The sequence below is a fragment of the Prionailurus bengalensis genome, chromosome C2 (assembly GCF_016509475.1).
Source record: "Prionailurus bengalensis isolate Pbe53 chromosome C2, Fcat_Pben_1.1_paternal_pri, whole genome shotgun sequence".
Taxonomy (NCBI): Eukaryota; Metazoa; Chordata; class Mammalia; order Carnivora; family Felidae; genus Prionailurus; species Prionailurus bengalensis.
The window spans coordinates 158,766,489-158,781,980 of NC_057350.1; the positions used below are offsets into that span (position 1 = coordinate 158,766,489).

Below are 15,492 nucleotides of genomic sequence, written 5' to 3' on the forward strand. Positions count from 1 at the left end.
AGTTAAACACCATAGAACCGTGGAGAAATTAGGGGCAAAATTTAGAAGAAAAATGAAGGACTCAAGAGATGAAATGTCAAGGCCCTTAGCTCTCACCTGATTAATTAGGGGGCGGGGCAGCAGGGTTGTGTGCATCGCACCTACCCTGGGTGGTGTCGTCTTGGGCTTCCAGGCACTCAGTGGCTCACAAGTGGAGAATGACTCTTGGAGTCTACTTTGTAGACCCAACCTGACAGTTCCAACTGATCCATGGGCCTCTCTTACGTCTTGCTTTTTATCTCTCATCTTAAAGAAAACAAATTGGAAGCAAAAAAAAAAAAAGTAACTATTGTTGGATGATAAGTCAGAAAGTTGCCATTTGCCTCCTAGAGCTAGTGGGCCTTAGTACATGTTCTGAATACAGTATAAAAATATCACGGGCAGCCAAATGTCCATCGATGGATGAATGGAGAAAGAAGATGTGGTACACACACACACACACACACACACACACACACACACTGGAATATTACTCGGCAATAAAAAAGAATGAAATCTTGCCGTTGGCAACTACATGGATGGAACTAGAAGGTATTATGCTAAGCAAAATTAGAGAAAGACAAATATCATATGACTTCACTCGTATGAAGACTTTAAGACACAGAACAGATGAACACAAGGGAAGGGAAGCAAAAATAATATAAAAACAGGGAGGGGGACAAAACAGAAGAGACTCTTAAATATGGAGAACAAACAGAGGGTTACTGGAGGCGTTGTGGGAGGGGGGGGGTGGGCTCAATTGGTAAGGGGCATTAAGGAATCTACTCGTGAAATCATTGTTGCACTATATGCTAACTAACTTGGATGTAAATTTAAAAAATAAAATAAAATAAATAAAAATAAAAAAATATATCACAGGCAGAAATTAATGAATAATCATGAAATCCCCAGAGTAGAATCAATCAGGTTTTTCTGGAAGCCTCGAGAGGGCTTATATTTATCTTTGTGGTTTTTTCAAATACAAGCTGATTAAAATGAGGTATCTTATTTTTCTAATTAAATTACAGTTTAAAAATTATTAATGTGACCTTTGTGAACACAAGCTCTAAATTATTCCCGGGAAAAATGTGCCTTCTCTAAAATCAAATGTTTCAATAATCATCGACTCACTAGACCATAAGCTCATTTATGGAAAACTCATTTATAAGGATAACATTCCAACTAGCACTACAATCAAGGAGATGAATAATTGAGAGATAAATACATTTTATCACAAGCAAGTAGTAGTAGATGATCTTTGTTGAAATTACGCGATTTGTATTAATTTTCTTTGACCAAAATTTACAAAAAATTAAGAGAAGCTTTTTTGAGATATGTTCATAGAATGTTAAAAATAACACCAATTGCATATTTATATTACCCATTAAAACATTTGTCATTTTTACAGGGGTTTTTAACTGTCAAAATCAAAACAATTTCATGTATTATTGGATATCCAGTCTGTTCAATGGGATATGGATAGGATACAGTGACAAATCTCTTTTTGTACCTTAGAATTTCCGAAAAATTAAATGCTTATTAAACCTGAATTGTGTATTTAATTTTTTAACGTTTATTTCTTTTTGAGAGAGAGAGAGTGAGAACAGGGGAGGGGCAGAGAGAGAGGGAGAGACGCAGAAACAAAAGCAGGCTCCAGGCTCCGAGCTGTCAGCACAGAGCCCGACATGGGGCTCGAACTCACAAACCGCGAGATCATGACCTGAGTTGAAGTCGGATGCTTAACCAACAGAGCCACCCAGGTGTCCCTTGAATTGTGTAGTTAAAGGATAAAAATATTTAGCTCACAGGTACCCAGAGAGCAGTTGCTTGGCACGTAGTGTGAAACAGTGGTCAAAGACCTGCCTCCCAGGGTGCACTGGGCAGGAGTTGTAGGGCCTCTGCAGGGTGGGGTAGTTTTCTTCACAGGTGCATGCATGGGTGTGTGCATTCGCGTGTGCATGAGGGTGGCCGCACGATGGCACCGTCCAGTGGAGGGGTAAGAAAGGTTACTCTCAACAACTATGTTAGGCATCTGCCTATAGGACCTGTTGCCTCTTTAACAAATTACCCCAGACATAGCAACTTAAAACAGTAAAATATTTATTATCCACCAGTTTCTGAGAGCCAGCGATGCAGGAGTGGCTTAGCTGGGTGGTTCTGGCTCAAGATCCCTCCTGAGGTTGCAGTCAAGATGTCAGCTGGGGCTGCAGTCATCTGAAGGTGTGCCTAGGGCTGAAGGATCTGCCCCCCTAGGTGGCTCTCTCTCGTGGCTGCTGGTAGGACATACCTCAGTTCCTCACACATGGACCTCATCATTGGACTCTGTATCTGTGCTGGTGACGTGGCAGCTGGCTCCCCGAAGAGGACAGGATCAGAGAGAGTAATCAGGAAGCTGTGATGCCCTTTAATAACCTAATCACCATAGTCACAGCACCATTTCTGCATCCTTCTATTTATTAGAAGCAAGTTTCTATGTCCAGCCCATTGTCAAGGGAGGGGAATTAGGTTCCGTCTTTGGAATGGCAGGGACCAAGAACTTGACATTTTATTTATTTATTTATTTATTTATTTATTTATTTATGTTTAAGTTTATTTATTTGTTTTGAGAGAGACAGAGATGGTGTGAATGGGGGAGGGGGCAGAGCTAGAGGGATAGAGAGAGAATCCCAAGCAGGCTCCGCACCATCAGCATAGACTCCGGGATGGGCCTCGAGCTCTCGAAACTGTGAGATTATGACCTGAGCTGAAACTGAGAGTCAGCCACTTAACCAACTGAGCCACCCAGGTGTCCCTGAACTTGACATTTTAAATCAGCACAGTGCAGCAAGTCCAAGGATCAGATGATTCAGCCACCTTACCCTCACATTCCAGAGCTTTCTCCCATCTGTACCTTTCTGGGTGTTTGTGGTATATTCCCAGCGCTAACGTTTAATACATACATGCTAATGCCACACAGCTAAAATAAGTTGAGGAATCAGTTTGTGATGAAAATGCTGTATAGACAATCCTGTTTTTTTCCAGAAGGTACAATCTAACACATCAGAACACTGTCAACTATGAGCCTGTTTGGATGGCAGCCCAGTTCATTCTGAGAACTTCTCCAGCATTATTTTGTCATATCAACATAACCAGTTGTTTTTGGAGGCATGTCCTCAGCCTAAACTTGTCCTAAGTTGGGGCCACAGAAGTGCTTGCTGTGCCAAAGAGAGGAGGACACTGAGGAGGCCTGAAAATGACGTTTCTGGACAGTCACTCCAAAATGAACCACTTCACAACGATTTGCTGGAAGAACAAATACTTAAATGCATCAGTCATTAGACGCATTTATATTCAATGGGCTTAAATTTCACAGTACCTCTTAGTAGCGGTGGTGAACTCTGAGGGGATGGGGGGAAACGGTGAGAAGTGTACCCTCAGCTAATTGTGTGGAAAGACTGGACTTGAAGCAGCTCCATTCAGCCTACTCCACGTTGGTGCTGTTTCCAAGCCAGCGCAAAGCATGGTAAAGAGAAGACACCCGATCAACGCTGACTGCATGAACAAACCAGCTGGCTCGGGGGGAAGCATCACCCCCTGGTCATGGAGAACTTGCCATCCCTGCCTGGCACCGGATCTTCTCTCTTTCCCCGACCACCCGATCGGCATGTCCCCTCTCCCTCCAGGCCTCTGCGCGAGAGTTTACACAGAGTGGGTGACTATCCCAGGCAGCCAGAAGAGTCTGGAAGGTCTGCTTCCAAAACTCCCATTCTCTCACCATACAGCAACAGAGTAGATGCACGCGCACCCAAATAAAATGGTGACTTCTTTCACTTGCAGAATTCTGCCAGACAGGACTCTTTTAAAACCGGCTTTTCCCCGGTCACATTACATTGATAATTAACGTTCATAATAATGACCTTGAAGGTCTGTCAGACGCTGAGGAACCTAATGAATAATTAAGAGAATGAAATGGTTTTCAAGAGGATTTCATGCTTCGTGCATTTTGCATTCCAAGACTTTTAGATGGTCGCGGTTGATTGTCTAATTCCCCAGTCACACAAGGGAACAAGAGGAGTTACTGTGTCTCAATGGTTCTGCCGTGATAAGTTATTTGGGAGTATATCACCCCAAACCTGAGGCATGTTACAAATCGTCGGCCAGCTCTAGCATAGCCATGCGAGCTGCAGCCACAGGGAGGTGTTGGATTGGAACCACTCACAAGCCATTGTTTTCCTTCTAGATTAAAAAAAAAAAAAAATTGTTGGAGGGGCACCTGGCTGGCACAGTTAAGCATCCTACTCTTGATCTCGGCTCAGGTCATGATCTCACAGTTCGTGAGTTCAAGCCCCTCATCGGGCTCTGCGCTGATGGAGTGAAGCCTGCTTGGGAGTCTGTCCCTCCTTCCTCTCCTGCTTATGCACACGCGTGTGTGTTCTCGCCTCTCTCTCTGTCTCTCTGTATCTCTGTCTCCCTCTCTCTCTCTCTGAAATAAATAAACTTAAAAATTTTTTGGAATTAAGGATAATTATCAATAAAATCATATACCAAAATACTGTTCTTGTAAGTAAGGAACCATCTGTTGCCCTTATCCACTTTTAACATGTTTAAAGAATCTGATACAGGATTGATATAAAAAAATTAGCTGGAAAAATTAAACTACTCCAGGTGGCCCCTCATATCCCAGTGAAGCCTTACTCTTTTCTCTTGCTGCTCCTGATGTCTGCAGATACATTGCCCTACTTGGAGAAAATTCAAAATCACAAAAATTTACTGCGGAAAAAAAAAAAAATCAAGTCCGACCCTCATCTTTGGCCGTTGAAAACAAAGATCCCAAAGGTGCTCTGACTTGCCCCAAATGACATAGCAAGTCATCGAGGCCCAGGACGAACCCACATTTCTCAATTCCTGAGGAAAGATCAGAGCCACATCAAAGCCAGCGGCTACGAATGCGAACGCTCAGCTATCATAGCCAAAGACACCAAAAAGCACTGGGAAATGGTACTTCAATCAACGCTTTTGACCACTAAGACTGAAGTCCCAGGGTGCCTGGGTGGCTCAGTTGGCTAAGTGTCTGACTCCCGATTTCGGCTCAGGTCATGACCTCGCGGTTCGTTGAGTCTGAGCCCTGTGCCTGCCCACTACGCACTGTCAGAGTGTAGCCTGCTTGGGATCCTCTCTCTGTCCCTCTCTCTGCCCCTCTTCGGCTCTCTCTTACTCTCAAAATAAATAAACATTTAAAAAGAAAGATTGAACTCAGGTGTGATCTATTTTAAATATCTCAAATCGAAAGGATTTAAGTAGTTTTAAGCAGAAAATTAGAGCACTCGTGGTATTTCTCATCTTTAGAGTCTCTGAGCCTCAGAGACATGCACTTTAGTAATCTGCATCTTTTCCGGCTCTGGTTCATCTTCAGAATGGAGGCCACGACCAGAAGAGAGCGTGGGCAGCTGGAGCTAATTCTGCAGAGCTATGCCAAGTGCGGGAAAAGGGATTACTTGGTGCAATCATTAGATCCTTACCACACACATACACACAGCTGAAGCATCGAGAATAAACTGTATTCATGCCACTTTATTCCTAAAGATTTCAACATGCATCTCCTAAGAATAAGGACATTCTTCGTGTTGGTGAGACATGATATTTAGAAACCAAGATCTCCAGGGCCACCTGGGTGGCTCAGTTGGTTAAGCGTCTTTCACTCAGGTCATGATCTCCCGGTTCGTGGGTTCCAGCCCCGCATCAGGCTCTGCACTGTCAGCTTGGGATCCTCTGTCTCCCTCTCTCTCTCTGCCCCTCTCCTGCTCACATGCACTCTCTCTCTCTCTCTCTCAAAAATAAATAAACCATTAAAAAAAAAAAAAAAGAAACCAAGATCTGGGGGCAAGATGTGTTCACTGACACTAGGGTATTATTACATCTTGGCCTTTTCAGTGGACAGATCTAGGAAAGACATACACTTTTGAAGGTGAGTTCATATGGACATTCTCAATTCAAATTTAAACTTACAGTGTTTTATTTTAACTTCTTTGATTTAATATTTGCTTTGCATCTTTTTTCTTACACTGAAAGTCTTGGTGGGTATAATATTTATTTCCCCCTAATTCAGAGTTATATGTTTTCTCCTAGTTCAGAATTGTCATACTATAACAACACATTTTTTTAATTTAAATTTTCGTTAGTTAATATACACTGCAATATTGGTTTCAGGAGTAGAATTCAGTGATTCGTCACTTACATTCAACACCTGGTGCTCATCACAACAAGTGCCCTCCTCAATACCCAGCACCCACCTAGCCCATCTCCCACCCACCTCCTTCTATCAAGCCTCAGTTTGTTCTGTATCATTAAGAGTTTCTTGCGGTTTGTTTCCCTTCTCTTCTCCACTTCCAATATGTTCATCCATTTTGTTTCTTAAATTCCACATATGAGTAAAATCACATGGTATTTGTCTTTCTCTGATTGACTCACTTTGCTTGACATAATACATTCTAGCTCCATCCATGTCATTACATCTTTTTGATGGCTGGGTAATATTCCATTATATATATATATATCTTCTTTATCCATTCATCAGTCAGTGGACCTTTGGGCTCCTTCCACAGTTTGGCTATTGTTGATAATGCTGCTATAAACATTGGGGTACATGTACCCTTTCAAATCTGTATTTTTGTATCCTTTGGGTAAATACCTAGTGGTGCAATTGCTGGGCTGTAGGGTAGTTCTGTTTTTGGTTTCTTGAGGAACCTCCATATTGTTCTCCAGAGTGGCTGCACCAGTTTTCATTCCCACCAAGAGTGCAGGAAGCTTTCTCCAAATCCTCACCAACACCTGTTGTTTCTTATGTTATTAATTTTAGCCTTTTTTTTTTTTCAACGTTTATTTATTTTTTGGGACAGAGAGAGACAGAGCATGAACAGGGGAGGGGCAGAGAGAGAGGGAGACACAGAATCGGAAACAGGCTCCAGGCTCTGAGCCATCAGCCCAGAGCCCGACGCGGGGCTCGAACTCCCGGACCGCGAGATCGTGACCTGGCTGAAGTCGGACGCTTAACCGACTGCGCCACCCAGGCGCCCCAATTTTAGCCTTTTTAACAACAAATTTTTGACTGAAGTTTAAGATCTGTTTCTAGTCACCTATCTTGGGACCATATCCCACAAAGGGTGTATAATCAGAGCACTGAAGTGATTCTGTTCTTTGTGTAGCTATGTTGCCACATTGAAAATAAAGTTAGGTTCATTTGTTCCAATTTGTTTTCTGGTTTAGGAATTTATTCTAGTCTTTTTTATTCCAAAAATTTTTAAGTCTATTTATTTATTTTTGAGAGAGGGGGGAGAGAGAGAGAGAGAGAGAGAGAGAGAGAGAGAGAGAGGCCAGAGAGAGAGGGAGAGAGTCCCAAGCAGGCTCCGTGCTGTCAGTGCAGAACTGGATGTAGGTCTCGATCCCACCAACTTTGAGATCGTGACCTGAGCCCAAATCAAGAGTCCAATGATACTTAACCGACTGAGCCACCCAGGTACCCCCATTTTAATTTTTTAAATATGCAAAACATTTACATGATCCCAAAGTACAAACTGTGTGAATGGGTAGCCAAACTCACTGAAGTTTCACTTCCAACCTTCCCCCTTCCTTCATCTCTCCACCTCCTAGAGCAAACAGTTTTATTGCTTCTTTTTGAAAACAGAAGCACATATGTAAGTATATTCTTATTCCGCCTTTTATTCTCAAACACAAAGTATACAGTACGTGCTCTGTGTACTGCTATGGGCTAAAGCTAAAAATATATTCTGGAAATTATCTCAGTTCATAGACATTTGCCTTCGTATTTTTATGACTTCCCCGTCTCTAATTTGTGTATGTAGTGCCGTTTATTTGCCCACTGCCCCGTGGGTGAACATTTAGGTGATTTCTGGCATTTTGCTACTGCAGACAATGTTGTATTGCACAACCTTGTGCAAATTTATGGACGTGTACTTTCAGGATAGCTTCCTAAAAGTGGGGCTGCTGGGTCAAAGGTTAATATGTATGTGATTTTGCTAAACTTTGTCAAATCCCCTTGCATAAGGTCTGTTCTGTTTTGTGCTTTCCTCTCAATAGAAGATGTCATCAAACTTTTAGGTCCAGGAAAGTTTTACTGTGCCTTTCTCTTTTATAAGGGAACACGAGCATCATTTCATACGTGTAAGGGACGACTCACATTTCTTTTTCTCTCTTTTCTCACATTTCTCTCTGTCCATGACTCTTGTCTATACTTCTGTCCAATTGGGGGTTTCTCCATTTTTAAGGGTTCTCTGTATACTTGCCCTCATCTGTGAGATAACTTGCAAATGCTCTCTCCTGGTTTGTCATTTGCCTTTTGACTTGGCTTACTAGGGTGCTTTGTTTTGTTTGTTTTGGTAGTAAATGTTATCAATCTTTTCCCCATTTTGTTCCTGGATTTTGAAAGGCCTTTTTCACTTCCAGGTTATAAAGTAATTCACCACGGGATACTTCTTTGGTTTCACAGTTGCATTCGGATCTCCGATCCATTTGGAGTTTATTTCAATGTGAGGATTAGATGCGCTTTTAAACTTTTCCAAGGGGCTATTTGTCCCAACATCATTTATCAAAAAGCCTATCTTCTCCTCAGACAGAAATAGCTTGATTGATTATCTGTCACTGGAACAAACACCTGGGCAGCAATGAGGTCCACAAAAAGACACTTTTACTCTACTGTGGAACAGATCTGCTCCCTCGCTGTTTGGAACAGAGGGGAACAATGCTCACAACAGGCTCTGTCCTACCAATGCCACTGCAAAAAAACCCTCCTAAGCCCTCTTCACTTATGCCCTTTTGCCCTTTGAATAAGCCACGTGTGCCCGGCCAGAGCCTGGCTGATGCCAACAGCATCAGAAATAAATACCAACCTACCAGCAAAGAGGTGGGCAGCGTGGCTCTACTCTATCATCCCCATTTAGAGAGTTTACAGAGTAAGGCCGAAAACAATGTGATCACACCTCAGGTAGAAATCCAGAGGACTATGATCTATCTTGATTATCTTCCTCAGTCACTATGGAAACCTCTGGTCTAATTTGTGATTCGTTTCACCAATTAAGCCCATCCTCAAACACCTAAGGTTGAACTGCTCCTAGGATGTTAAAGAAAGTGCTCCCTGCCTCTGAAGACAGTTCCACTGAAAGCATTCCTAAATGTTTTGAGACTGTATTCTCTCTGGGGTGGTTGCTTTCAAGTCAGACAGGAGCATGTGCAGGCTTTGGTATGTTTGCTTAAAAACCAAAACCCTACCCCCATTACTTAACAGCCAGGCCCCAAGTGCTACTTCCTGGGTACATTTCTTTACCCTGCTATTTCTGTACTTAATTTCTTCACATTTAAAAAGGCTCCAGCGAGAACTTTTAAGTGTCTCCGACTATTATAAGTTGCTTAGTTGACCGGTGGAAAACTTCCATAGGAAGTTTATTAGTCTACTGCCGAGTCATGTTCCAAGTTTGACTTAGCTGTGTTTCAGTGAATACTGACCTTGGGAATAAACGCTAACTGTCTCACTATGACATGATGTAAAAACAAAAGGTCCCAGGAGTTCTATTTCTCATGTTTGTATGAGGGGCACTTCCTAATCTTTTATTTTGAGCAGAAGTGACAGAGAGGGGGAGAGAGCACACAGAGGGCAGAGAGGGGGAGAGAGCACAGAGGGCGCTCCTGCCTGGTGCTCTCCCGCTCTTCCCATACTCTCATTCTACAGCAGGTGTCACTTTGATTCTCAGTCAGACTTTGAGTTGAAGGATTAATATAATAATGTTATGGTAGAAGGGACCTTAGAGTCATCTAACCCAGCCCCGTATTTTACAGGGAGGAAACCGCAGCCCCAAAGGGATGTTGTTCAGAGAGCCATGGTTGTGCGGGTCACAGGTATCCACTTTCTTCACATCTGAAAGGGTAAATAGGTGTTGGTCACCTCTGGGGGTGCAAGTCTGGAAGGTGAAGACTAGTTTGTTGTAAAAGGTGGGAAAGAGGGAAAGCGTTTTTGCTTCCCAAAGGACAAAATTCTCTTCCACCTTCCAACTGGTGTTGAGGTATCACCACAGGTGTCCTTACAATGGGTGTAAGAATTCTACCATTAGAACACCATTCTCTCGACTACTGGGTCCAGTCCAGGAGACTGGACTACACAGTATTCAAAGCATTCAACCCCCCCAGTGTCTAACTCCAAACTACTTTTCAGCCATATCCCCTTGGGCCTTGGAAGGAGACAGTCTGAAGAGTTTTGGATGCTGATGCAATCACTGACCAGCAGTGTGACGACACGTGTATAGACTTAACTTTTCTGGGTCTTGGTTTCTTCATTTGAAAATGAGGATAATACTAGTTCAGAAATCAGAGGTTTAGAAAGGTATTAAAATATCTTAATACACAAAGAGCGGTAGGTAATACACAAACATGAAAGCTGCCTGAGGTCACTTGCAGCTAACAAGAGACTGACCGAAAAACTTACAAGGAAAAACTGGGGAATGAGATGTCCACGAGGGGTTTTGCAAAGATCCAACACGTTCTTGGGAATATACAGGTCACAGGCATGCACAGGGCAGTGTGCAACTCTCACCTCTCCCCGAGCTTGAGGTTCTATACAAACAGGAAGTGAAGACTAAGACCAGCATAGAAAATGTCTGCCCTGACACATGCACGAAGGCCCTCACGAAAAGCTGGGAGACTTACTGGATCCAGGAATACAAGGAAATCAGTAATTATTGCTTATTACTAAGCTACTTTGGGAGCAGGTGCTTTGGAAGCCACATATCACAATCCAGATTTTGCAGAATTCGATCAGGAAAGTCATGAAACCGAACAAACAGCAGCAGTGACAACAGTGAACAGCAGGAACTATCGCAAACCCTGGGAAGGGAGAGAAGAATCTGGTTTCCAGAGCTCCCGTGTTATTATTACATAAAGTGTCCAGTTTTCAACAAAAAATTATGTCGTCCAAACACACACACACACACACACACACACACACACACACACACACAGGAAAAACGGTCAATAGAAACTGTGCCTGAGGAAGGTGAGATGTTCAACTTACTAGATAGACTTTAAACCAACTATTATAAATATATTCAAAGAAGTAAAGGAAACTAAAGATGTTTCACCAAATATAAAATATCAATAAAGAAATAGAAATTATAAAAAAGAATCAAATAGAACTTCTGGAGTTGTAAAGAACAACTGAAATGAAAAAATCACCAGATAGACTCAAAATGAGTAAAGATGAACAGAGTGTCAGAGATCTGAGGGAAAATACCAATGTTATCTAAATATACATAACTGAAGTCTCAGAAGGAGAGAACAGAAAGGAGCAGAAAGAATATTTTTTAAAATATGGCAAAAACATCACAAATTCGATGAAAGCACTAATCTGCACAAAATAATGCAACAAACTTCAGTCACAACAAACTCAAAAAGGTTCACATACAGACACATCAACTAAACTGTCAAAAGCCAAAGAGAGAATCCAAAAACAGCAAGAGAGAAGAAACTCATATACAAGAGGTCTTCAGTAACATTAGCAGTTGACTTCTCATCAGAAACCATGGAAGCCAAAAGGCAGTATGATAATATATTCAAAATGCTAAAAGAAAGATTATCTACCAATTCTTTTTTTCTAAGTTTATTTATTTATTCTGAGAGAGAGAGAGAGAGAGAGAGAGAGAGAGAGAGAGAGAGACAGAGAGAATGCAAGTGGGAGAGGGGCAGAGAGAGAAGGCAAGGGAGAATCCAGCAGGATCAGCATCGTCAGCGCAGACCCCGACATGGGGCTGGAACTCACAAACCATGGTCATGTCCTGAGCCAAAACCAAGAGTCAGACGCTTAACTGACTGAGCCACCCAGGTGCCCCATCTACCAATTCTATATCCAGCAAAACTACCCTTTAAGGATGAAGGAGAAATTAGGGGTGCCTGCATGGCTTAGTTGGTTAAGCGTCCAACTTCGGCTCAGGTCATGATGTCACGGTTTGTGAGTTCAAGCCCTGTGTCGGGCTTTGTGCTGACAGCTCAGAGCCTGGAGCCTGCTGCAGATTCTGTGTCCCCCTCTCTCTCTGCTTGTGCCCTGTCTCTCCAAAATGAATAAATGTTAAAAAAAAAATTTTTTTTAAAGAATGAAGGAGAAATTAAGACTTTCCTAGATAAACAAAAACAGAGAGAATTAACCATTAGCAAACCTACCTTATAAGAAATGTTAAAGAGAACCCTCAGGCTGAAATGAAAGGACACTAAGCAGAAACTTGAATCCATATGAAGAAATAAAGCATACCAGTAAAGGTAAACACATATGTAAACATAAAAGATAACATAAATGTACTTTTGTTTGTAACTCCTTTATTTTCCTATCTGATTTAAAAGACAATTGCCGAAGCACTAATTACAAAGCTGTTGATAGAATTATAATATGTAAGGAAGTAATGTGTTTGACAATAATAGTGCAATGAAGGAAGAGTGAATGGAGCTATTTTGGAGCAAAGTTTTGTATACTATTGAAATCAAGTTAGTATTAATCCATACAAGATAGTTTTAACTGTAGTTTTAATTCCCAGGCAATCTCTAAGAAAAATAGCCCCAAAATACAGTAAAAGAAACAAGGGAATTAAAATGATATACTATAAAATACCTATTTAACACAAAAGAAGGCCATAATGGAGAACAAAAACCATGTCACTTATGCAGGGGACAAACAACGAATAAAGTGGTAGATGCAAATCCTACCTTATCAATAATTGCACTAAGTGCAAATGGAATACACATCCCAATCAAAAGGCACAAACCGGGAGGATGGATACAAAAACAAGACTCAACTAGATTGAAAGATACCAAAGGGGGAAAGTAAAAGGATGCAAAAGTACATACGGTGCCAACAATACCCAAAAGAGAGCTGTTGTGGCTATACTAATATCAGGCAAACTGGATTTTAAGCCAAAAGTTGTTACCAGTGAAAAAGAATGAAATTTTATAATGATAAAGGGTTCAATCCCTCAGGAAGATAGAATACTTATAAACATATATGTAGTTAACAACAGAACCACAGAATGCAGAATTGAAGGGAAAAATAGAAAATTTAACAATTATAATTGGAGACTTCAATATCTCACTTTCAATGATAAATAGAGTAACGAGGCAGAAGATTAACAAGGAAATAGAAGACTTGAGCAGCGCTACAAATCAATGAGACCTGACAGAAATCTATAGAACACTCCGCCCCACGAAAGCTTTCTTCTCAAGTGCACATGAAACATTCCTCAAGGATTATCATATGTCAGGCCATAAAATAAGCCTCAATACGTTTAAAAGAATTTAAAACATATGAGTAATGTTTTCTGATAACAAGTAATAAAACTGGAAATCAATAGGGGCACCTGGGTGGCTCAGTCAGTTGAGCGTCGGACTTTGGCTCAGGTCATGATTTCGCAGTTCGTGATTTCGAGCCCCACGTTGGGCTCTGTGCTGACAGCTCAGAGCCTGGAGCCTGCTTCACATTCTGTGTCTTTCTCTCTCTCTGCCCCTTCCCTACTCATGCTCTGTCTCTCTCTATCTCTCAAAAATGAATAAACGTTAACAAAAATTAAAAAAAAACCCTGGAAATCAATAATAAAAGAAAAATTGGTAAATTCTCAAATATGTGGGAAGTAAGCAACACACTCCTAAATAAACAACAGGCAAAAGAAAAAAATCACAAGAGCAATCAGAAAATAATCTGACCTTAATGAAAATGAAAAAACGAGACAGTAAAATTTATGGAATAAATTTTCCACTTTAATAAAGTAAAATAATAATAATAATAAAGGCAAACGAAACCAAAAGCAAACAGAATGAAGGAAATAATAAATGTTGGAGAGGAAACAAATAGATAATAGAAAAATGATAGAAACTTTAAAGGAACCAAAAGTTGGCTCTTTGAAAAGATCAGCAAAACTGACAAACCATTACCAAGACTGTACAAGAAAAAAGAAAGACTCAAATTACTAATATCAAGAATAAAAGAGGAGTTATCATTGTGTACCATTCAAAAATAAAAAAGAGAATATGAGAATACTATAAACATTTACATGATGACAAGTTAGATAACTTAGATGAAACGAACGAATTACTAAAAAGACAAAAACTCAAGAAGATATTAAAAAAATTTTACTATACCAATAACAAGAGATTAAACTAATAATTTTTTTAAATTTCCTTAAAAAAAGCCCAAGCTCAGATGGCTTCACAAGTGAATTTTACCAAGCCTTTAAAGAAGTTTTAGTACCAATCCTTTACCCTCCAAAAAATATGAGCAAGAATAACTCTCAAATATATGATTACCATGATACCAGAATCAGACAAAAATAATTACAAGAATACTAGAATGTAAATGTAAAAACTGAATGTAAATGTAAAAATCTCCAACAGAATAGTAGTATGTCAAATGCAGTGACACACAAAAAGGAATATGCACCATGAGCAAATGGGATTTATCCCAGGATGAAAAGTTTGGTTTAACAAATTTGGTTTAACAAATATAAAGTCAATCAATGTAATATACAATATTAATAGATTAAAGTTAAAACTCACATAATAATCTCAATAGATGCAGGAAAAACACTGGGCAAAAGCCAACACCCTTTTCAAATAAAAACACTTCACAAACTAGGAATACAAAAGGATTTCCTTGACCTGATAAAGTACATCTAAGACCTGATAAAGAACATCTAAGACCTGAGTAGCTCAGTTGGTTGAGTGTCTGACTTCAGCTCAGGTCATGATTTCATGGTTCATGGGTTTGAGTTCCACATCAGGTTTGCTGCTGTCAGCCAGGAGCCTGCTTTGGATCCTCAGTCCGCCTCTCTCTCTGCCCATCCCCCATTTGAGTGCACATGCACTCTCTCTCTCTCTCTCTCTCTCTCTCTCTCTCTCTCTCTCTCAAAAATAAATAAACATTAAAAAAAAAGAACATCTAAGAAAGATTCACAGCTAATATCTAATATTACACTCAATGGTGACACACTGAATTATTTCATCCTTAGATCAGGAAAAGATAAGGAAGTCTACTCTTACAATTTTTAGTCAAAATTGTATAGGAAGTTTTTTGTTTTTTAAATTTTACTTATTTTTGAGAGAGAGAGTTTGATGCAGGGCTGGAGCTCACTAATCATGAGATCATGATCTGAGCTGAAGTCAGATGCTCAACTGACTGAGCCACCCAGGTGCCCCAAAATTGTATAAAGTTCTAACCAAGGCAATTAGGCAACCAAAAGAAATAAGAGACATCCATATTGAAATTGAGGAAGTAAAAGTATCGATAGTCACAGATAACATGACCTTGTATATTGAAAATCTTGCAAAATCTACAGTAAACCTATTAGGATTATACTAGGGGTGCTTGGGTGGCTCATTTTATTGAGTGTCTGACTTCAGCTCAGGTCATGGTCTCAGGGTTCATGAGTTTGAGCCCACGTAGGGCTTTGCACTGAGAGC

At 40.6% G+C, this 15,492-nt stretch overlaps 1 long non-coding RNA gene across 1 annotated transcript in view; it reads right to left on the reverse strand.

The window, feature by feature from the left end:
- Positions 1 to 2,101: 2,101 nt before the first annotated feature.
- Positions 2,102 to 15,492, reverse strand: part of LOC122492208 — a 33,972-nt gene continuing 20,581 nt past the window's right edge. Inside the window, exon 2 of the long non-coding RNA XR_006299576.1 lies at positions 2,102 to 2,366. This is a non-coding gene — a long non-coding RNA (uncharacterized LOC122492208). The remainder of the gene's footprint in view (positions 2,367 to 15,492) is intronic.